General features: G+C 50.1%; 1 long non-coding RNA gene across 1 annotated transcript; it reads left to right on the top strand.

Moving 5' to 3' along the window:
• The first annotated feature begins 3085 nt into the window (after positions 1-3085).
• LOC138100548 (uncharacterized) lies at positions 3086-10691 on the top strand. The gene is made up of 2 exons (XR_011146843.1): positions 3086-3607; positions 5052-10691. It is a non-coding gene; the product is annotated as an uncharacterized lncRNA (long non-coding RNA).
• The last annotated feature ends 11584 nt before the right edge of the window (positions 10692-22275 follow it).

The following is a 22275-nucleotide window of genomic DNA, read 5'->3' on the forward strand; positions in this document are numbered from 1 at the left end:
CGCCGTGTAACAATGGACCATTGGTTCCGTGCGGCCTGGCCGTGTCACAATGGGCTCCTTGATTCCATGATTCTCCACGGTGTCACAATGGAGCCTTGTTTCTAGGAGGTTCTGTACTGTCACAATTGTCTCCTTGATGCCATCAGCCCCTGCAGTGTCACAATGGCTCCTTGGTTCCATGAGGAACACAATAGCTTTGCATAAGCATTGAGCAACAGCTGCTGAACACACCTGGCAACATCTGCTTGCATCAAAAGAGGGCGTCAAGCTGAGAATGGCGCCAGCAGCTTCCATCTGCAACAGACACCCAGGGAAAGGACAGGCTGTGCCAATTTGGACAAATGTGGAGGAAAATATCCTCTGATAGAAGGCAGGTTACACCCAGCCCTCCCCCACTAGGTTCGGGAAAAAAGAATTTTCCTGGGAAGAAAGTGAAAGAGATAAAACCTCTTTTTTTAACAAACACACAGGAAAAGGATACCAATGCTAAATATTAAAACCTCTCGCTGTGGAGAGAAAGCTGGGATAATTTGAGAGTCCTTCCGTGTTTCGGTGGGGTCTCCTGAAACATCCATAGACAGCGAGGCCCGTGCAAAGAAACAGGGAGTGATTCTTGAGAGAAGTTTCAGAGCTCTTTCTTCTCCAGCCACACGGGCGGGGCACTGCCAAAGAACTGAGCAATCAAGGGACAACCAGGGCCCTCCTCACACAGGGCAACACAAAATAAGCAGTGCTGAACAGGATTAGGGCACATGTAAGCAGGGAGACCCCGTGCCCAGGCCATGCCTCTACCCCAGGGTCCCCTCTCCCATGACCTCATGGCAGGGGGGAGGAACCCCAACACTTCCGTAGGTGTAGCCTCTCTCCTCCTCCTTGCAGCTGGCTCATGGGCCCACATTCAGGGCCCCCACCTCGGGAGAAAATTCTCCCAATGTGGTCTGATGTGGAAACAGTCAAGAAGAGAAGAAGGGAAAAAAAACCCCCAAAGTCCCAGGAAAACAAAGTTCAACTCTCCATCTCCCTCCAGAGAAAAGGAGCTGAAAACTGGCTCAAAAGAAACAAGGTTGCTTCCTCTGCTCTTGCTGCAAGCAGGATGCAGAGGAGTGTGTATGTGTGTCCTTGAACAAACGCTCTGAGAAGTTTGTCCGGTTTATTTTCCTCTCCCCCCTCTCAGGCTCAGTTGAAAGGCACATAAATGCACAAAGTTCACTTCTGGGCATAGAGCAGCGATAGGGGATACACATGATAAAGTCACCCCAAGACACAGGGACAGAGAATTCAGTGGAAAGACTCCGAGAATTCTGCTCCCAGAGATCATTCATTCCTGCTCACACTGACCCTTGTAGAAAGGGGACATCGTTCCAGGCAGCCTGTACTGAGCATGTGGCTCCTGAGTGGGGTTTGTTGTTTAGGAAACCTGCTCCGGCTTTTCCATTCTTTCCTTCCAAACAGGAAAACTTCTCCTGGGGCTGTGTGCAGGCAGAGCCCTGAGGAGAGCAGGTGGCACATGGTGCGCTGGGCTGGGACAGCCAGCTGCAGAGCTCAAGGGAAGAAGCCCAAAGTGTCACAATGGCTCCGTGCCTTCACATGCAACACCTGGGTCACAATGGTCTCCTTGATTCCATGAGGCCCCACTGTGTCACAATGGCTCCTTGGTTCCATCAGGTTCCGCAGTGTCACCATGGTCTCCTTTGATCCGCATTGTCATCATGGACAATTGGTTCCATGAGGCCCCGCAGTGTCACAATGGTCCCTTGCTTCCATAGGTTTGATGTTGTAACAATGGACTCCTTGCTTCTATGAGCTAGCCTGCTTTTTGCAGAGGTGTCTTTGGTTCCCACAAGGCCCCGCTGTGTCTCAGTGCACCCTGGCTTCCATGTGGATCTGGAGTATCACAAAGGCTCCTTGGTTCCACCAGGTCCTGCTGTGTCACAATGGGTCCTGTGGTCCCTGAGGCCCTCCAAAGTCATCATGGAGGCTTGCTTCCATGAGGTTCCATTATGTGCCAGTGGTCATCTTGGTTCCAGGAGTTTCCTTGGTGTCACAATGCTCTCCATGCTTCCATGATTCCCCACAATGTCCCAATGCTCTCCAGGCTTCCATTAGGCCCTGCTTTGCCACAATGGTCCCCTTGTTTCCATGAGGCCCTGCTGTGTCACAATGGACCTATGGTTCCATGATGTTGCGTGGTGTCACCGTGCTCTTCTTGAATCCGCAGTGTAACCATGAACCATTGGTTCCGTGCGGCCTGGCCGTGTCACAATGGGCTCCTTGATTCCATGATTCCCCACGGTGTCACAATGGAGCCTTGTTTCTAGGAGGTTCTGTACTGTCACAATTGCCTCCTTGATGCCATCAGCCCCTGCAGTGTCACAATGGCTCCTTGGTTCCATGAGGAACACAATAGCTTGGCATAAGCATTGAGCAACAGCTGCTGAACACACCTGGCAACATCTGCTTGCATCAAAAAAGGGGGGGTCAAGCTGAGAATGGCACCAGCAGCTTCCATCTGTACCAGACACCCAGGGAAAGGACAGGCTGTGCCAATTTGGACAAATGTGGAGGAAAATATCCTCTGATAGAAGGCAGGTTACACCCAGCCCTCCCCCAACAGGTTCGGGAAAAAAGAATTTTCCTGGGAAGAAAGTGAAAGAGATAAAACCTATTTTTTTAACAAACACACAGGAAAAGGATACCAATGCTAAATATTAAAACCTCTCGCTGTGGAGAGAAACCTGGGATAATTTGAGAGTCCTTCCGTGTTTCGGTGGGGTCTCCTGAAACATCCATAGACAGCGAGGCCCGTGCAAAGAAACAGGGAGCGATTCTTGAGAGAAGTTTCAGAGCTCTTTCTTCTCCAGCCACATGGGCGGGGCACTGCCAAAGAACTGAGCAATCACGGGACAACCAGGGCCCTCCTCACACAGGGCAACACAAAATAAGCAGTGCTGAACAGGATTAGGGCACATGTGAGCAGGGAGACCCCCGTGCCCAGGCCATGCCTCTACCCCAGGGTCCCCTCTCCCATGACCTCATGGCAGGGGGGAGGAACCCCAACACTTCCGTAGGTGTAGTCTCTTGTAGAGAGCTTATCTGAGGAATGGCTGCGCAGCAGAGGACATGATAAGATAGAGCCTTGCAGGATGTAGGAGTTAGCCTGTCGTGGGAAAAGGGGTTTCTTATCATCAAGGTGTCCAACAGGACACAAGCCAGAGCAGATTGGAATGAAGAAACCATCACCGCGGGGTGTGTTGTTCCCACGAGAGAAGATGACCAATCGTGAGCTCAGGTTTTGCAATATGTATGAGCTGTTTAAGTGTTGTATAAATAAGAGATGAAAAGACAATAAAATCGAGGCTTGCCGATCATGAAATCATGAGCTTGTCTCCCGCGCCTTTCCCGACATCTGACGCCCGAACAGAAGGCACGTCATGTACCCCCCCCTACCCCCACTTCCACAAGGAAAGGTGCGTTGGGTTCAGGTCCTGCAGCTAGAGGGACGGCAATAAGAGCGGAGAACAACTGTTTCCGTCTCCGTGCCCGAACGACCACACCGGTGGGTTCGCTGATACGTGCTGCCGAAGCCTGGAGGGCTAGCAACGGTACCGTAAGTATGGATAGGCAAGCAGCACAGGATTTATTTAAAGCTTTTCTTCTTAAGCGTCACTTTAAAGCTTTTAACTTAGAAAAAGACCTCCCTTCCCTACTAACTCACGCGCGTTCTTATGGTTTCTTTAAGGACCCTCACAGCATTCACGAATTAGCAGAATGGCGGAGGTACGGGGATGAACTTTTTAGCCTTGTTTTAGACGATGATAAGTCAGCCAAGAAAATAAGCAAACTTTGGAAAGCAGTTCATAATGAGTTACTGTTAGTGCAGGCAGAGAAGCAAGCAGTCATAGGTTTTAAGACAGCGCATTCCCGTAACCAAGATAATGACTCCTCGGTTTTCCCTACAGCCCCCAACCCCCCCGCCTTTGCCACTATTGAGATTCCTCCAGAGCCACCCCCCACTGACAGTCAATCCCCCGCGCTGCCTAACCCCCTGCCTGCCCCCCCACCTTCCGCTTCAATCGCCGTTTCTGCATTAACCCCCTCATGCCCGCCGCTGCCGCCCGACCCCTCTAATGCCACGGAGCCTGTCCCTGGGGCAGAATCTGACCCGGCGGAGGCTATGGCAGCAAGGAGGAGAGAGTTGTGGCAGGCGCTTGCCCGAGACGGCATGGAAAGGGGAGATTCCGAGCTCCTAGCAGCGGCACAAGAAGCGATGGCTTTCCCTGTTGTTTTCACTACTAATGCGCAAGGGGGTCAGAACGCGCAGTTTGCCCATCTCGACTGGAAACTCCTGTCCCAGCTGAGAGCAACAGTCAGTAACTTTGGGGTGTCTAGTGAACCAGCTAAGCAGATGTTAGATTATCTTTTTAATGCCCACATTCTCCTGCCTGCCGATATCCTGGCTATCACGAAACTCATTTACACCCCCTCTCAGAGATTGCTTTTTGAGGCAAGGTGGAGAGAGGAAGCGGCAAGTAGCACTAATCTCCCCAGACCCCAAGGGGATCCCTTAACAGGCCTTACTGTAGACGAGCTTATGGGACAGGGCCTGTATCTCAGAGTTGAAGCTCAAGCTGGACTAGGGCCACATAAACTTAGGGAGGCAATGGCAGTAGCTAAGAGAGCAATAGATAAAGTCAGGACATCGGGAGGGACCCCCCTATATATGAGCATCAAGCAGGGTCGTGATGAATCGTTAAGCTCCTTTGTTGATAAGGTTATGGATGCTATCTCTAGGGCAGGGATACCCGATCATATGCAAGATGCTATTTTAAGACAGTGCATTTTGCAAAATAGCAATCCTGCCACTAGATCTCTGATTACCTCTATACCTGGTGATTGGACCACTCAGGCATTACTAGATAAAGCTGCGACCTTGCCCTCAGGTGCTCAAGCCTTTTTAGTCCACGCATTAGAAAAGCTGGGGGAGGGATTGAAGGAACAAGCAGCTAGTGCTCAGACGCAGGTAATGGCCGCCCTTGCTCCCCTCCAAGCAGCAGCCACGCGCCCCCGGTTGCCTCCAGAGAGAAACAGAATGAGATGCTATCGATGTGGCCAGTCGGGTCACCTTCGTCGGGAGTGCTCAGCATCCGGAGTTTGGTGCAACAAATGCCAATCCAACACGCATAACTCGAATGCCTGCCGCAACAAGAAGCAGGGAAACTCCCGGAGCAGCGCGTCCAGCAGCCGCGCAGGGACACAAGTAGCAGCTGCAAACCCTTGCCCTGCCTCCAGCCAGCAACAAGTGGCAGCATCGGCCTGGACTTGGCAGCCTCAGTAGACTGTGATCTCCTGACGTCTGAAATCCATAACATCCCTACAGGACTCACAGGACCCATCTGCCTCAATGGTACACCAGTAGGAGGCTTGATTCTTGGCCGATCATCTGCCACTGCCCTAGGACTGTTCGTTCAACCAGGCGTGGTGGACGCTGACTCACAGGGTGATATCTTCATACTGGCTTATACTGTTCATCCACCTGTAAGGATTCCTAAAGGCCAAAGACTAGCTCAATTTGTACCTTTGCCTCAAGCCACACAAGGCATGCAACCCTTGCAGGCTCAACCAAATGCTCATACAGGCTACGGCTCAACTGGGGAACTAACCTTGCTCACCATCGATCTTAATAGCCGTCCACGGAAGCCGTGTGCCCTAACCTATAAAGGAGAAACAATCACGTTACAGAGCCTCCTAGACACAGGGGCAGACTCCAGCATTGTCGATGTGAACACATGGCCCTCACATTGGCCTCTTCTGCCAGCAATGACAGCCATCACTGGTGTCGGAGGAATGAAACTAGCACACAAATCTCCACTGATAACTGTAGAAATTGAGGGCAAGAAAACTACCGCAACCTTTTCTATCGCCCCTCTACCCCCCACAGTTGACTGCCTCATTGGAAGAGATGTATTGGCCCAAATGAGTTTTGTGCTTACCGATGATCGCCATTTCTGCTAAGGGCCGTTGCTTGGAATTTCCCGCTGCCACTAAGATGGACTGACAATAACCCTGTAGTGGTTAAGCAATGGCCTTTAAAACGGGAAAATCTGCTTCAAGCACACGCTCTAGTCAATGAGCAGCTTCAACAAGGACATCTCAAGCCGTCGACAAGCCCATGGAACACCCCAATTTTTGTCATCCAAAAGAAAAATGGCACGTTTCGTCTGCTACAAGACCTTCGAACTGTCAATGCTCGTATGGAGCCTATGGGAGCGCTGCAGCCAGGACTCCCTAATCCAGCAATGTTGCCACAAGATTGGCCTCTTCTCATTATTGACTTAAAAGATTGCTTTTTCACAATTCCACTACATCCAGATGATACAAAGCGATTTGCCTTTTCATTGCCTGCTCTCAATCGTGGTGAACCAGACAAACGTTTTGAGTGGACTGTATTGCCGCAAGGAATGCGCAACTCTCCCACCATATGTCAATTGTATGTCGATGCAGCATTACAGCCACTGCGACAAAAGTTACCTCAGACCATCATTTATCATTATATGGATGATATTTTGTTTGCGCAGAAGAAGCCTTTTGACCAAACAGAAATTCAGCTTATTACCTCCTCTCTTCAAGAATGGTCTTTAGTAATAGCTGCTAACAAAATTCAAATATCCTCCCCGTGGAAGTATTTAGGATGGGTCATCACCAATCAAAGAGTGAAGCCTCAAAAACTGCATATCCAAGCCTCAATCACCACTTTAAATGATGCTCAAAAACTGTTAGGTGATCTGCAGTGGTTAAAGCCAATAGTAGGAATCCCTAATGTTCTTTTAGACCAGCTCCGTCCCTTACTAAAAGGATCAGATCCATGCACACCGGTACACCTAACGCCGCAGCAGCAAGAAGCTCTACAACAAATCACCACCTGTATCACAGACGGTTTTGTTTCGCGTCTTAATCCAGACATCCCCCTCTCTCTTACTATTTGGAATTCTGAAACTCACCTCTTCGGCGCAATTACGCAGCTAAAGAAAACGGGGGAGCTGACGGTTTTAGAATGGATATCACCACAGTTGCAGCAGCGAAAAACTATTACCACAAAACTTGAAAATTTGGCTAATTTAATTAAGAAAGGACGTTTGCGCATTCTGGAAATTGGAGGACAAGAACCTGAGTGCATCAATCTCCCGATGGAAAAACCTGCCTTGGACTGGTACTTGCTAAATTCTTCATCACTCACGGAAGCGCTGTTGTCCTCAGGAGCCAAAATTCAGACTGGTCCCCTGTTTCCCAAGGCATTACAGTGGATAGGAGCATGGAACTGGATTTCAAAACCCTTGCGAGAAGATAAGCCTATCCACAATGCCATTACTGCATTCACAGACGCCGGAAGAAAGACAAGGAAAGCAGCCGTCGTATGGAAACAAGACCAGCAATGGCATCAGCATTTAATAAACGCCTCGTCAGATGATACCCTGCAAACCTTAGAATTACTTGCAGTCGTTTGGGCAGTAACCCACCTCACAGGACCCTTAAACGTAGTTTCGGACTCGCTGTATGTAGTGGGCGTCGCCTCAAGAATTGAGGATGCAGTCATTAAGGAAGTACAAAACAAAAGGCTTTATGAACTCTTTCTGCAACTAAAACGCGCCCTAAGAGAACGGTCACACCCCTATTCCATTCTCCATATTCGCAGCCACATGTGGAATGAAGGCCTGGGTGAAGGAAACGAAAGAGCAGATAAACTTGTCTCGCTTGCCCAAAATATTCTCCCGAAACAAACAATGGCGCGAGAAAGCCATGCTATTTTTCATCAGAATTCCAAAGGCTTGTCAAGGGAATTTGGTATCCCAATTGAAGAGGCAAAAGCCATAGTTAAAGCGTGTCCCGTGTGCAGTTTCCACAATAAGGGGCTAGGTTTAGGAGCAGGTGTTAACCCCAGGGGCCTAAAGGCTAACGAAATTTGGCAAATGGATGTCACTCATGTCGCCAGCTTTGGACGGCTAAAATATGTTCATGTTACTATAGACACCTATAGTCATTTTATGTGGGCAACTGCTCAAGCAGGAGAAACAGCCAAACATGTTGAACGCCACATGAATAGCTGTATTGCTATTATGGGAGTCCCTATAACAGTTAAAACAGACAATGGGCCCGCCTATTGCAGTATGCGAATAGCCAAATATATGACCCAATGGAATATTGTCCACAAAAGGGGAATTCCTCACTCCCCCACGGGTCAAGCAATTGTGGAAAGAGCACACGGTACATTAAAACAGTATCTAGAAAAATATCCTGACATTCCTAATACCCAAGACAAACTACTGAAATGCTTATTTGTTTTAAATCATCTTTGCATTTTTGGAGATAGACAGTCTCCTCCTGCCATAATCCATTTTACCCCACCTTCTAATCCGCAACCAGAAGTGTGGGTCAGATTTAAAGACCCCCAGTCAGGATTATGGCAGGACCCAGCCAAAGTTTTGTACTGGGGCAGAGGTTATGTTTGTGTTTCTACCCCGACAGGACCGCAGTGGATCCCTGCCAAATGGACTAAGCCAGCTTATACGCAGGGACAGTCCGCGACAGAGGAAGAAGAGACGACTCCAACAGGTGGTCTCACAAGTGCTACATAACACCGAAGAGGAATTCCATACTAAATTTCTAATAGACTCTGAACGGGAAATTGAAGAGACCCTCATTCCCCGATTATACGCGGACTTTTTGCCACATTGCCAACGCTCATGCATTGTTTGTTATAATTGTTGCCATTTAAGCTCGGGTTAGAATTCATTGCAGAGGTTGTAATTTACAGTGGTGGATCTTTCAGCGACAAGTGTCCACAGGGTTAAGGTGTCTCAATTGTGAGTTTCAGTGGAATCGAGCATCAGCTCAGGAAAATCTTGGTAAACTAACGGGAGTACCTCTAGATCAGAGTTTAGCGTTACTAGAAAATATCAAAGACCTCCACCTACGAGAATTGCGGTGGGAATTAAAGCATATTAGCTAACAAACGTTCCGCTATCCTAGAAGCCCGTTGCAAGACAGGCCTTGATGTCCCAGAGCTGTGGCAGGTTAAACCCCGTGACTGGGACAATGTGTGCCGCCGGTATACTCGCCGTATTGGGTCTTCTAAGCGTCCCAGGCACTTTGGCCCTCAAGCATAGATACCCTCCTAAGCTATTCGATCCAAGGCAAAATGTTTGGGTATCTTTGGCACACGAATTAAATACAACTACGTTCTGTGCCAGCTTAGCTACCCCAAGTACTCCTTTTCTTACGTGCCTAATAGGAGTCCCCCTAACAAATACAACTTGGCTCCATTTCAGGTCAGCCGCCAATGATACAGGGTTCCGATCAGGCCGAATTACTGGCAATAACATCATTGAAAGTTTCGAGCAGTATGATGTATGGGATGACCGCCTCCCATTCGGGCCTGAGCCGCAAGAGATTGAATTGATTGATTCTTTAAACGCCACTAGTTGCTTTTATATAGATAGCAGAAATTCACACTGCTCTGAAGGCACGCATACCAACTGCTGGAAAAATGTATCTACTCCTACTTGGTTGTCTCCCATAGGGAACAGTTTAGAATGGGAAAAATCGTGGTGCAACCACACTGGTAGGACACAGGAAAAACCTGCACCAGGCACAGTCATACCCAGAAGGCTGCCCCCTGGATATTTTCTAATTTGCGGAAATCGTGCTTGGTCCGGCATCCCTACCTTGCCCGTTGGCGGTCCGTGTACAATCGGACAGCTTAGTTTAGCCCTTCCACAGCACCACCCAAATAAAACCCACCCCACCAGATGGCGCAGAGACCTATCCCAGACCCTCCAATCAAATTGTGATGATGAATTGACCTTGTGGAACAAGTGGGAGGTAATTTTTTCATCACTATTTTTGCCTGGAGGGGCAGCAGCTCGAGCTCATCGCAATATAGAGAGATTAAGCTGCTGGGTAGTGAAGCAAGCAAATGGAACAAGTAGAGTACTGTCCGCACTTGCAGATGATTTAAGCACAGTCCAGCATGCTGTATTACAAAATAGAGCTGCTATTGATTTTCTGTTGTTAGCTCATGGACACGGGTGTGAAGAATTTGAGGGATTATGCTGCATGGATCTAAATGATCATTCTCGCTCTATTCATGCAGAGATTCAACAGCTTATAAATCACTCTCAAAAAATTAAGGAAGATACAGGTTTCTTTGGCCTAGATGGGCTGGTCAGTGAACTGGGATTGGGTGGTTGGGTAAGAAGCATGGTAAAAACATTGTTTCTCTTATTGATTATGGTTTTGGTAGGATTAGTCCTGTTCAGCTGCGCTCTAACTTGTATCAAGAGGGTACTGCTAAAAACAACAACTCTGAGCATGATAGCACATAAAGAAAACGGGGGAAGTGTAGAGAGCTTATCTGAGGAATGGCTGCGCAGCAGAGGACATGATAAGATAGAGCCTTGCAGGATGTAGGAGTTAGCCTGTCGTGGGAAAAGGGGTTTCTTATCATCAAGGTGTCCAACAGGACACAAGCCAGAGCAGATTGGAATGAAGAAACCATCACCGCGGGGTGTGTTGTTCCCACGAGAGAAGATGACCAATCGTGAGCTCAGGTTTTGCAATATGTATGAGCTGTTTAAGTGTTGTATAAATAAGAGATGAAAAGACAATAAAATCGAGGCTTGCCGATCATGAAATCATGAGCTTGTCTCCCGCGCCTTTCCCGACAGTCTCTCTCCTCCTCCTTGCAGCTGGCTCATGGGCCCACATTCAGGGCCCCCACCTCGGGAGAAAATTCTCCCAATGTGGTCTGATGTGGAAACAGTCAAGAAGAGAAGAAGGGAAAAAAACCCCCAAAGTCCCAGGAAAACAAAGTTCAACTCTCCATCTCCCTCCAGGGAAAAGGAGCTGAAAACTGGCTAAAAAGAAACAAGGTTGCTTCCTTCGCTCTTGCTGCAAGCAGGATGCAGAGGAGTGTGTATGTGTGTCCTTGAACAAACGCTCTGAGAAGTTTGTCCGGTTTTTTTTCCTCTCCCCCCTCTCAGGCTCAGTTGAAAGGCACAGAAATGCACAAAGTTCACTTCTGGGCATAGAGCAGCGATAGGGGATACACATGATAAAGTCACCCCAAGACACAGGGACAGAGAATTCAGTGGAAAGACTCCGAGAATTCTGCTCCCAGAGATCATTCATTCCTGCTCACACTGACCCTTGTAGAAAGGGGACATCGTTCCAGGCAGCCTGTACTGAGCATGTGGCTCCTGAGTGGGGTTTGTTGTTTAGGAAACCTGCTCCGGCTTTTCCATTCTTTCCTTCCAAACAGGAAAACTTCTCCTGGGGCTGTGTGCAGGCAGAGCCCTGAGGAGAGCAGGTGGCACATGGTGCGCTGGGCTGGGACAGCCAGCTGCAGAGCTCAAGGGAAGAAGCCCAAAGTGTCACAATGGCTCCTTGCCTTCACATGCAACACCTGGGTCACAATGGTCTCCTTGATTCCATGAGGCCCCACTGTGTCACAATGGCTCCTTGGTTCCATCAGGTTCCGCAGTGTCACCATGGTCTCCTTTGATCCGCATTGTCATCATGGACAATTGGTTCCATCAGGCCCCGCAGTGTCACAATGGTCCCTTGCTTCCATAGCTTTGATGTTGTAACAATGGACTCCTTGCTTCTATGAGCTAGCCTGCTTTTTGCAGAGGTGTCTTTGGTTCCCACAAGGCCCCGCTGTGTCTCAGTGCACCCTGGCTTCCATGTGGATCTGGAGTATCACAAAGGCTCCTTGGTTCCACCAGGTCCTGCTGTGTCACAATGGGTCCTGTGGTCCCTGAGGCCCTCCAAAGTCATCATGGAGGCTTGCTTCCATGAGGTTCCATTATGTGCCAGTGGTCATCTTGGTTCCAGGAGTTTCCTTGGTGTCACAATGCTCTCCATGCTTCCATGATTCCCCACAATGTCCCAATGCTCTCCAGGCTTCCATTAGGCCTTGCTTTGCCACAATGGTCCCCTTGTTTCCATGAGGCCCCGCTGTGTCACAATGGACGTATGGTTCCATGATGTTGCGTGGTGTCACCGTGCTCTTCTTGAATCCGCCGTGTAACAATGGACCATTGGTTCCGTGCGGCCTGGCCGTGTCACAATGGGCTCCTTGATTCCATGATTCCCCACGGTGTCACAATGGAGCCTTGTTTCTAGGAGGTTCTGTACTGTCACAATTGTCTCCTTGATGCCATCAGCCCCTGCAGTGTCACAATGGCTCCTTGGTTCCATGAGGAACACAATAGCTTTGCATAAGCATTGAGCAACAGCTGCTGAACACACCTGGCAACATCTGCTTGCATCAAAAGAGGGCGTCAAGCTGACAATGGCACCAGCAGCTTCCATCTGACACAGACACCCAGGGAAAGGACAGGCTGTGCCAATTTGGACAAATGTGGAGGAAAATATCCTCTGATAGAAGGCAGGTTACACCCAGCCCTCCCCCAACAGGTTTGGGAAAAAAGAATTTTCCTGGGAAGAAAGTGAAAGAGATAAAACCTATTTTTTTAACAAACACACAGGAAAAGGATACCAATGCTAAATATTAAAACCTCTCGCTGTGGAGAGAAACCTGGGATAATTTGAGAGTCCTTCCGTGTTTCGGTGGGGTCTCCTGAAACATCCATAGACAGCGAGGCCCGTGCAAAGAAACAGGGAGCGATTCTTGAGAGAAGTTTCAGAGCTCTTTCTTCTCCAGCCACATGGGCGGGGCACTGCCAAAGAACTGAGCAATCAAGGGACAACCAGGGCCCTCCTGGCACAGGGCAACACAAAATAAGCAGTGCTGAACAGGATTAGGGCACATGTGAGCAGGGAGACCCCCGTGCCCAGGCCATGCCTCTACCCCAGGGTCCCCTCTCCCATGACCTCATGGCAGGGGGGAGGAACCCCAACACTTCCGTAGGTGTAGTCTCTCTCCTCCTCCTTGCAGCTGGCTCATGGGCCCACATTCAGGGCCCCCACCTCGGTAGAAAATTCTCCCAATGTGGTCTGATGTGGAAACAGTCAAGAAGAGAAGAAGGGAAAAAAACCCCCGAAGTCCCAGGAAAACAAAGTTCAACTCTCCATCTCCCTCCAGGGAAAAGGAGCTGAAAACTGGCTAAAAAGAAACAAGGTTGCTTCCTTCGCTCTTGCTGCAAGCAGGATGCAGAGGAGTGTGTATGTGTGTCCTTGAACAAACGCTCTGAGAAGTTTGTCCGGTTTTTTTTCCTCTCCCCCCTCTCAGGCTCAGTTGAAAGGCACAGAAATGCACAAAGTTCACTTCTGGGCATAGAGCAGCGATAGGGGATACACATGACAAAGTCACCCCAAGACACAGGGACAGAGAATTCAGTGGAAAGACTCCGAGAATTCTGCTCCCAGAGATCATTCATTCCTGCTCACACTGACCCTTGTAGAAAGGGGACATCGTTCCAGGCAGCCTGTACTGAGCATGTGGCTCCTGAGTGGGGTTTGTTGTTTAGGAAACCTGCTCAGGCTTTTCCATTCTTTCCTTCCAAACAGGAAAACTTCTCCTGGGGCTGTGTGCAGGCAGAGCCCTGAGGAGAGCAGGTGGCACATGGTGCGCTGGGCTGGGACAGCCAGCTGCAGATCTCAAGGGAAGAAGCCCAAAGTGTCACAATGGCTCCTTGCCTTCACATGCAACACCTGGGTCACAATGGTCTCCTTGATTCCATGAGGCCCCACTGTGTCACAATGGCTCCTTGGTTCCATCAGGTTCCGCAGTGTCACCGTGGTCTCCTTTGATCCGCATTGTCATCATGGACAATTGGTTCCATGAGGCCCCGCAGTGTCACAATGGTCCCTTGCTTCCATAGGTTTGATGTTGTAACAATGGACTCCTTGCTTCTATGAGCTAGCCTGCTTTTTGCAGAGGTGTCTTTGGTTCCAACAAGGCCCCGCTGTGTCTCAGTGCACCCTGGCTTCCATGTGGATCTGGAGTATCACAAAGGCTCCTTGGTTCCACCAGGTCCTGCTGTGTCACAATGGGTCCTGTGGTCCCCGAGGCCCTCCAAAGTCATCATGGAGGCTTGCTTCCATGAGGTTCCATTATGTGCCAGTGGTCATCTTGGTTCCAGGAGTTTCCTTGGTGTCACAATGCTCTCCATGCTTCCATGATTCCCCACAATGTCACAATGCTCTCCATGCTTCCATTAGGCCCTGCTTTGCCACAATGGTCCCCTTGTTTCCATGAGGCCCCGCTGTGTCACAATGGACCTATGGTTCCATGATGTTGCGTGGTGTCACCGTGCTCTTCTTGAATCCGCAGTGTAACCATGGACCATTGGTTCCATGCGGCCTGGCCGTGTCACAATGGGCTCCTTGATTCCATGATTCCCCACGGTGTCACAATGGAGCCTTGTTTCTAGGAGGTTCTGTACTGTCACAATTGCCTCCTTGATGCCATCAGCCCCTGCAGTGTCACAATGGCTCCTTGGTTCCATGAGGAACACAATAGCTTGGCATAAGCATTGAGCAACAGCTGCTGAACACACCTGGCAACATCTGCTTGCATCAAAAGAGGGCTTCAAGCTGACAATGGCACCAGCACCTTCCATCTGCAACAGAGACCCAGGAAAGGACAGGCTGTGCCGGTTCGGACAAATGTGGAGGAAAATATCCTCTGATAGAAGGCAGGTTACACCCAGCCCTCCCCCACCAGGTTTGGGAAAAAAGAATTTTCCTGGGAAGAAAGTGAAAGAGATAAAAACTATTTTTTTAACAAACACACAGGAAAAGGATAACAATGCTAAATATTAAAAGCTCTCGCTGTGCAGAGAAAGCTGGGATAATTTGAGAGTCCTTCCGTGTTTCGGTGGGGTCTCCTGAAACATCCATAGACAGCAAGGCCCGTGCAAAGAAACAGGGAGCGATTCTTGAGAGAAGTTTCAGAGCTCTTTCTTCTCCAGCCACACGGGCGGGGCACTGCCAAAGAACTGAGCAATCAAGGGACAACCAGGGCCCTCCTCACACAGGGCAACACAAAATAAGCAGTGCTGAACAGGATTAGGGCACATGTAAGCAGGGAGACCCCGTGCCCAGGCCATGCCTCTACCCCAGGGTCCCCTCTCCCATGACCTCATGGCAGGGGGGAGGAACCCCAACACTTCCGTAGGTGTAGCCTCTCTCCTCCTCCTTGCAGCTGGCTCATGGGCCCACATTCAGGGCCCCCACCTCGGGAGAAAATTCTCCCAATGTGGTCTGATGTGGAAACAGTCAAGAAGAGAAGAAGGGAAAAAAAACCCCCAAAGTCCCAGGAAAACAAAGTTCAACTCTCCATCTCCCTCCAGAGAAAAGGAGCTGAAAACTGGCTCAAAAGAAACAAGGTTGCTTCCTCTGCTCTTGCTGCAAGCAGGATGCAGAGGAGTGTGTATGTGTGTCCTTGAACAAACGCTCTGAGAAGTTTGTCCGGTTTATTTTCCTCTCCCCCCTCTCAGGCTCAGTTGAAAGGCACATAAATGCACAAAGTTCACTTCTGGGCATAGAGCAGCGATAGGGGATACACATGATAAAGTCACCCCAAGACACAGGGACAGAGAATTCAGTGGAAAGACTCCGAGAATTCTGCTCCCAGAGATCATTCATTCCTGCTCACACTGACCCTTGTAGAAAGGGGACATCGTTCCAGGCAGCCTGTACTGAGCATGTGGCTCCTGAGTGGGGTTTGTTGTTTAGGAAACCTGCTCCGGCTTTTCCATTCTTTCCTTCCAAACAGGAAAACTTCTCCTGGGGCTGTGTGCAGGCAGAGCCCTGAGGAGAGCAGGTGGCACATGGTGCGCTGGGCTGGGACAGCCAGCTGCAGAGCTCAAGGGAAGAAGCCCAAAGTGTCACAATGGCTCCGTGCCTTCACATGCAACACCTGGGTCACAATGGTCTCCTTGATTCCATGAGGCCCCACTGTGTCACAATGGCTCCTTGGTTCCATCAGGTTCCGCAGTGTCACCATGGTCTCCTTTGATCCGCATTGTCATCATGGACAATTGGTTCCATGAGGCCCCGCAGTGTCACAATGGTCCCTTGGTTCCATAGGTTTGATGTTGTAACAATGGACTCCTTGCTTCTATGAGCTAGCCTGCTTTTTGCAGAGGTGTCTTTGGTTCCCACAAGGCCCCGCTGTGTCTCAGTGCACCCTGGCTTCCATGTGGATCTGGAGTATCACAAAGGCTCCTTGGTTCCACCAGGTCCTGCTGTGTCACAATGGGTCCTGTGGTCCCTGAGGCCCTCCAAAGTCATCATGGAGGCTTGCTTCCATGAGGTTCCATTATGTGCCAGTGGTCATCTTGGTTCCAGGAGTTTCCTTGGTGTCACAATGCTCTCCATGCTTCCATGATTCCCCACAATGTCCCAATGCTCTCCAGGCTTCCATTAGGCCCTGCTTTGCCACAATGGTCCCCTTGTTTCCATGAGGCCCTGCTGTGTCACAATGGACCTATGGTTCCATGATGTTGCGTGGTGTCACCGTGCTCTTCTTGAATCCGCAGTGTAACCATGAACCATTGGTTCCGTGCGGCCTGGCCGTGTCACAATGGGCTCCTTGATTCCATGATTCCCCACGGTGTCACAATGGAGCCTTGTTTCTAGGAGGTTCTGTACTGTCACAATTGCCTCCTTGATGCCATCAGCCCCTGCAGTGTCACAATGGCTCCTTGGTTCCATGAGGAACACAATAGCTTGGCATAAGCATTGAGCAACAGCTGCTGAACACACCTGGCAACATCTGCTTGCATCAAAAAAGGGGGGGTCAAGCTGAGAATGGCACCAGCAGCTTCCATCTGTACCAGACACCCAGGGAAAGGACAGGCTGTGCCAATTTGGACAAATGTGGAGGAAAATATCCTCTGATAGAAGGCAGGTTACACCCAGCCCTCCCCCAACAGGTTCGGGAAAAAAGAATTTTCCTGGGAAGAAAGTGAAAGAGATAAAACCTATTTTTTTAACAAACACACAGGAAAAGGATACCAATGCTAAATATTAAAACCTCTCGCTGTGGAGAGAAACCTGGGATAATTTGAGAGTCCTTCCGTGTTTCGGTGGGGTCTCCTGAAACATCCATAGACAGCGAGGCCCGTGCAAAGAAACAGGGAGCGATTCTTGAGAGAAGTTTCAGAGCTCTTTCTTCTCCAGCCACATGGGCGGGGCACTGCCAAAGAACTGAGCAATCAAGGGACAACCAGGGCCCTCCTGGCACAGGGCAACACAAAATAAGCAGTGCTGAACAGGATTAGGGCACATGTGAGCAGGGAGACCCCCGTGCCCAGGCCATGCCTCTACCCCAGGGTCCCCTCTCCCATGACCTCATGGCAGGGGGGAGGAACCCCAACACTTCCGTAGGTGTAGTCTCTCTCCTCCTCCTTGCAGCTGGCTCATGGGCCCACATTCAGGGCCCCCACCTCGGGAGAAAATTCTCCCAATGTGGTCTGATGTGGAAACAGTCAAGAAGAGAAGAAGGGAAAAAAACCCCCAAAGTCCCAGGAAAACAAAGTTCAACTCTCCATCTCCCCCCAGAGAAAAGGAGCTGAAAACTGGCTCAAAAGAAACAAGGTTGCTTCCTTCGCTCTTGCTGCAAGCAGGATGCAGAGGAGTGTGTATGTGTGTCCTTGAACAAACGCTCTGAGAAGTTTGTCCGGTTTTTTTTCCTCTCCCCCCTCTCAGGCTCAGTTGAAAGGCACAGAAATGCACAAAGTTCACTTCTGGGCATAGAGCAGCGATAGGGGATACACATGATAAAGTCACCCCAAGACACAGGGACAGAGAATTCAGTGGAAAGACTCCGAGAATTCTGCTCCCAGAGATCATTCATTCCTGCTCACACTGACCCTTGTAGAAAGGGGACATCGTTCCAGGCAGCCTGTACTGAGCATGTGGCTCCTGAGTGGGGTTTGTTGTTTAGGAAACCTGCTCCGGCTTTTCCATTCTTTCCTTCCAAACAGGAAAACTTCTCCTGGGGCTGTGTGCAGGCAGAGCCCTGAGGAGAGCAGGTGGCACATGGTGCGCTGGGCTGGGACAGCCAGCTGCAGAGCTCAAGGGAAGAAGCCCAAAGTGTCACAATGGCTCCTTGCCTTCACATGCAACACCTGGGTCACAATGGTCTCCTTGATTCCATGAGGCCCCACTGTGTCACAATGGCTCCTTGGTTCCATCAGGTTCCGCAGTGTCACCATGGTCTCCTTTGATCCGCATTGTCATCATGGACAATTGGTTCCATGAGGCCCCGCAGTGTCACAATGGTCCCTTGCTTCCATAGCTTTGATGTTGTAACAATGGACTCCTTGCTTCTATGAGCTAGCCTGCTTTTTGCAGAGGTGTCTTTGGTTCCCACAAGGCCCCGCTGTGTCTCAGTGCACCCTGGCTTCCATGTGGATCTGGAGTATCACAAAGGCTCCTTGGTTCCACCAGGTCCTGCTGTGTCACAATGGGTCCTGTGGTCCCTGAGGCCCTCCAAAGTCATCATGGAGGCTTGCTTCCATGAGGTTCCATTATGTGCCAGTGGTCATCTTGGTTCCAGGAGTTTCCTTGGTGTCACAATGCTCTCCATGCTTCCATGATTCCCCACAATGTCCCAATGCTCTCCAGGCTTCCATTAGGCCTTGCTTTGCCACAATGGTCCCCTTGTTTCCATGAGGCCCCGCTGTGTCACAATGGACGTATGGTTCCATGATGTTGCGTGGTGTCACCGTGCTCTTCTTGAATCCGCCGTGTAACAATGGACCATTGGTTCCGTGCGGCCTGGCCGTGTCACAATGGGCTCCTTGATTCCATGATTCCCCACGGTGTCACAATGGAGCCTTGTTTCTAGGAGGTTCTGTACTGTCACAATTGTCTCCTTGATGCCATCAGCCCCTGCAGTGTCACAATGGCTCCTTGGTTCCATGAGGAACACAATAGCTTTGCATAAGCATTGAGCAACAGCTGCTGAACACACCTGGCAACATCTGCTTGCATCAAAAGAGGGCGTCAAGCTGACAATGGCACCAGCAGCTTCCATCTGACACAGACACCCAGGGAAAGGACAGGCTGTGCCAATTTGGACAAATGTGGAGGAAAATATCCTCTGATAGAAGGCAGGTTACACCCAGCCCTCCCCCAACAGGTTTGGGAAAAAAGAATTTTCCTGGGAAGAAAGTGAAAGAGATAAAACCTATTTTTTTAACAAACACACAGGAAAAGGATACCAATGCTAAATATTAAAACCTCTCGCTGTGGAGAGAAACCTGGGATAATTTGAGAGTCCTTCCGTGTTTCGGTGGGGTCTCCTGAAACATCCATAGACAGCGAGGCCCGTGCAAAGAAACAGGGAGCGATTCTTGAGAGAAGTTTCAGAGCTCTTTCTTCTCCAGCCACATGGGCGGGGCACTGCCAAAGAACTGAGCAATCAAGGGACAACCAGGGCCCTCCTGGCACAGGGCAACACAAAATAAGCAGTGCTGAACAGGATTAGGGCACATGTGAGCAGGGAGACCCCCGTGCCCAGGCCATGCCTCTACCCCAGGGTCCCCTCTCCCATGACCTCATGGCAGGGGGGAGGAACCCCAACACTTCCGTAGGTGTAGTCTCTCTCCTCCTCCTTGCAGCTGGCTCATGGGCCCACATTCAGGGCCCCCACCTCGGTAGAAAATTCTCCCAATGTGGTCTGATGTGGAAACAGTCAAGAAGAGAAGAAGGGAAAAAAACCCCCAAAGTCCCAGGAAAACAAAGTTCAACTCTCCATCTCCCTCCAGGGAAAAGGAGCTGAAAACTGGCTAAAAAGAAACAAGGTTGCTTCCTTCGCTCTTGCTGCAAGCAGGATGCAGAGGAGTGTGTATGTGTGTCCTTGAACAAACGCTCTGAGAAGGTTGTCCGGTTTTTTTTCCTCTCCCCCCTCTCAGGCTCAGTTGAAAGGCACAGAAATGCACAAAGTTCACTTCTTGGCATAGAGCAGCGATAGGGGATACACATGATAAAGTCACCCCAAGACACAGGGACAGAGAATTCAGTGGAAAGACTCCGAGAATTCTGCTCCCAGAGATCATTCCTGCTCACACTGACCCTTGTAGAAAGGGGACATCGTTCCAGGCAGCCTGTACTGAGCATGTGGCTCCTGAGTGGGGTTTGTTGTTTAGGAAACCTGCTCAGGCTTTTCCATTCTTTCCTTCCAAACAGGAAAACTTCTCCTGGGGCTGTGTGCAGGCAGAGCCCTGAGGAGAGCAGGTGGCACATGGTGCGCTGGGCTGGGACAGCCAGCTGCAGAGCTCAAGGGAAGAAGCCCAAAGTGTCACAATGGCTCCGTGCCTTCACATGCAACACCTGGGTCACAATGGTCTCCTTGATTCCATGAGGCCCCACTGTGTCACAATGGCTCCTTGGTTCCATCAGGTTCCGCAGTGTCACCATGGTCTCCTTTGATCCGCATTGTCATCATGGACAATTGGTTCCATCAGGCCCCGCAGTGTCACAATGGTCCCTTGCTTCCATAGGTTTGATGTTGTAACAATGGACTCCTTGCTTCTATGAGCTAGCCTGCTTTTTGCAGAGGTGTCTTTGGTTCCCACAAGGCCCCGCTGTGTCTCAGTGCACCCTGGCTTCCATGTGGATCTGGAGTATCACAAAGGCTCCTTGGTTCCACCAGGTCCTGCTGTGTCACAATGGGTCCTGTGGTCCCTGAGGCCCTCCAAAGTCATCATGGAGGCTTGCTTCCATGAGGTTCCATTATGTGCCAGTGGTCATCTTGGTTCCAGGAGTTTCCTTAGTGTCACAATGCTCTCCATGCTTCCATGATTCCCCACAATGTCCCAATGCTCTCCAGGCTTCCATTAGGCCCTGCTTTGCCACAATGGTCCCCTTGTTTCCATGAGGCCCCGCTGTGTCACAATGGACCTATGGTTCCATGATGTTGCGTGGTGTCACCGTGCTCTTCTTGAATCCGCAGTGTAACAATGGACCATTGGTTCCGTGCGGCCTGGCCGTGTCACAATGGGCTCCTTGATTCCATGATTCCCCACGGTGTCACAATGGAGCCTTGTTTCTAGGAGGTTCTGTACTGTCACAATTGTCTCCTTGATGCCATCAGCCCTTGCAGTGTCACAATGGCTCCTTGGTTCCATGAGGAACACAATAGCTTGGCATAAGCATTGAGCAACAGCTGCTGAACACACCTGGCAACATCTGCTTGCATCAAAAGAGGGCTTCAAGCTGACAATGGCACCAGCAGCTTCCATCTGCAACAGAGACCCAGGAAAGGACAGGCTGTGCCGGTTTGGACAAATGTGGAGGAAAATATCCTCTGATAGAAGGCAGGTTACACCCAGCCCTCCCCCACCAGGTTTGGGAAAAAAGAATTTTCCTGGGAAGAAAGTGAAAGAGATAAAACCTATTTTTTTAACAAACACACAGGAAAAGGATACCAATGCTAAATATTAAAAGCTCTCGCTGTGCAGAGAAACCTGGGATAATTTGAGAGTCCTTCCGTGTTTCGGTGGGGTCTCCTGAAACATCCATAGACAGCGAGGCCCGTGCAAAGAAACAGGGAGCGATTCTTGAGAGAAGTTTCAGAGCTCTTTCTTCTCCAGCCACACGGGCGGGGCACTGCCAAAGAACTGAGCAATCACGGCACAACCAGGGCCCTCCTGGCACAGGGCAACACAAAATAAGCAGTGCTGAACAGGATTAGGGCACATGTAAGCAGGGAGACCCCCGTGCCCAGGCCATGCCTCTACCCCAGGGTCCCCTCTCCCATGACCTCATGGCAGGGGGGAGGAACCCCAACACTTCCGTAGGTGTAGTCTCTCTCCTCCTCCTTGCAGCTGGCTCATGGGCCCACATTCAGGGCCCCCACCTCGGTAGAAAATTCTCCCAATGTGGTCTGATGTGGAAACAGTCAAGAAGAGAAGAAGGGAAAAAAACCCCCGAAGTCCCAGGAAAACAAAGTTCAACTCTCCATCTCCCTCCAGGGAAAAGGAGCTGAAAACTGGCTAAAAAGAAACAAGGTTGCTTCCTTCGCTCTTGCTGCAAGCAGGATGCAGAGGAGTGTGTATGTGTGTCCTTGAACAAACGCTCTGAGAAGTTTGTCCGGTTTTTTTTCCTCTCCCCCCTCTCAGGCTCAGTTGAAAGGCACAGAAATGCACAAAGTTACCTTCTGGGCATAGAGCAGCGATAGGGGATACACATGACAAAGTCACCCCAAGACACAGGGACAGAGAATTCAGTGGAAAGACTCCGAGAATTCTGCTCCCAGAGATCATTCATTCCTGCTCACACTGACCCTTGTAGAAAGGG

This window comes from Aphelocoma coerulescens, unplaced genomic scaffold (genome assembly GCF_041296385.1).
Source record: "Aphelocoma coerulescens isolate FSJ_1873_10779 unplaced genomic scaffold, UR_Acoe_1.0 HiC_scaffold_103, whole genome shotgun sequence".
Taxonomy (NCBI): Eukaryota; Metazoa; Chordata; class Aves; order Passeriformes; family Corvidae; genus Aphelocoma; species Aphelocoma coerulescens.